A 2,127-nucleotide genomic window follows, 5' to 3' on the forward strand; every position below is an offset into this window, starting at 1 on the left:
AGTCATGTATGAATGTGAGAGTTGGACTATAAAGAAAGCTGAGTGCAGAAGAATTGATGCTTTTGAACTGTGGTGTTGGAGAAAACTCTTGCAAGTCCCTTGGGTTGCAAGGAGATCCAACCAGTCCATCCTAAAGGAGATCAGTCCTGAGTGTTCATTGGAAGGACTGATGTTGAAGCTGAAGCTCCAATACTTTGGCTACCTGATGCGAAGAACTGACTCATTTGAAGAGACCCTGATGCTGGGAAAGATTGAGGGCAGGAGGAGAAGGGGACAACAGAGGATGAGATGGTTGGATGGCATCATCGACTCAATGGACATGAGTTTGGGTAAACTCTGGGAGTTGGTGAAGGACAGGGAGGCTTGGTGTGCTGCAGTCCATGGGGTCGCAAAGAGTCGGACACAACTGAGCAACTGAACTGAACTGAACTCTATTTCTCTTTTGTAAGTATGTTCATTTGTACCATTTTTTTAGATTCCACATATAAGCAATATCATTCAATATTTGTCTTTGTCTCCCTGACTTGCTTCACTCAGTATGACAATCTCTGGGTCCATCTGTATTACTGTAAGTGACAATTATTTTATTCCTTTTATGGCTGAGTAATATTCCATCATATATATATACCACATTGTCTTTATCAATCCAGTCCTCTGTTGGACATTTAGGTTTCTTCCATGTCCTGGCTATTATAAATAGTGTTGCAGTGAACATTGGGGTGCATGTATCTTTTCAAATTATGGTTTTCTCTGGATATATGCCCAGGAGCAGAGTTGCTGGATAATACGGTAACTCTATTTTTAGTTTTTTAAGGAACCTTCATACCATTCTCCATAGTGGCCGCACCAATTTTCTTTCCCATCAACAGTCTAGAAAGGTTCTCTTTTCTCCACACCCTCTAAAGCATTTATTGTTTGTAGATTTTTTTTTTTTTTTTTTGGCTATGCCAGTTCTTCCTTGTTGCATGTAGGCTTTCTCTAGTTGGAGCAAGTGAGGGCTACTCTTTGTTGCAGTGCATGGGCTTCTCATTGTGGTGGTTTCTCTTGTTGCAGAATATAGCTCTAGGCACACAGACTCAGTAGTTGTGGCTCACAGGCTCTAGTGTACGGGCTCTGTTATTGTCGTATATGGGCTTAGTTGCTGCACTGCATGTGGGTTCTTCCTAAACCAAGGGTCAAACCCACATCCCCTGCATTGGCAGGTGAATTCTTAACCACTGGACAACCAAGGAAGTCCCGTTTCTAGGTTTTCGGATGATGGCCATTCTGACCAGTGTGAGGTAGTCAGAATGGCCATCATCAAAAAACTCACTGTGGTTTTGATTTTTGATTTGTATTTCTCTAATAATTAGTGATGCTGAGCATCTTTTCATGCGTTTTTTGTCCATTTGTATATCTTCTTTGGAGAAATGTCTGTTTAGATCTTCTATCAAATTTTTGATTTTTTTTTGTTGTTGTTATTACTGAGCTGTATGAGCTGTTTGTATGTTTTGGAGATGAATCCCTTGTCAGTCACTTTGTTTGCAGATATTTTCTCCCATTCTGTTGGTTGTCTTTTCATTTAGTTTATGGTTTCCTTTGCTGTGCAAAAGCTTTTAAGTTTAATTAGCTCCTGTTTGTTTGTTTTTGTTTTTATTTTTACTACTCTAGGTGGTGGGTCACAAAAGATCTTGCTGTAGTTTATGTCAGCAAGTGTTCTGCCTATTTTCCTCTAAGAGTTTTATAGTATCTGGCATTACATTTAGGTCTTTAATCCATTTTGAATTTATTTTTGTCTATGATGTTGGAGACTGTTCTAATTTCACTCTTACATATTGCTGGGAGAAATATCAATAACCTCAGATATGCAGATGACACCACCCTTATAGCAGAAAGTGAAGAGGAACTAAAGAGCCTCTTGATGAAGGTGAAAGTGGAGAGTGAAAAAGTTGGCTTAAAGCTCAACATTCAGAAAACTAAGATCATGGCATCCCATCACTTCATGGGAAATAGATGGGGAAACAGTGGAAACAGTGTCAGACTTTATTTTTCTGGGCTCCAAAATCACTGCAGATGGTGACTACAGCCATGAAATTAAAAGACGCTTACTCCTTGGAAGGAAAGTTATGACCAACCTAGATAGCATAT

The sequence above is a fragment of the Bison bison genome, unplaced genomic scaffold (assembly GCF_000754665.1).
Source record: "Bison bison bison isolate TAMUID 2011002044 unplaced genomic scaffold, Bison_UMD1.0 scf7180017852563, whole genome shotgun sequence".
Lineage (NCBI taxonomy): Eukaryota > Metazoa > Chordata > Mammalia > Artiodactyla > Bovidae > Bison > Bison bison.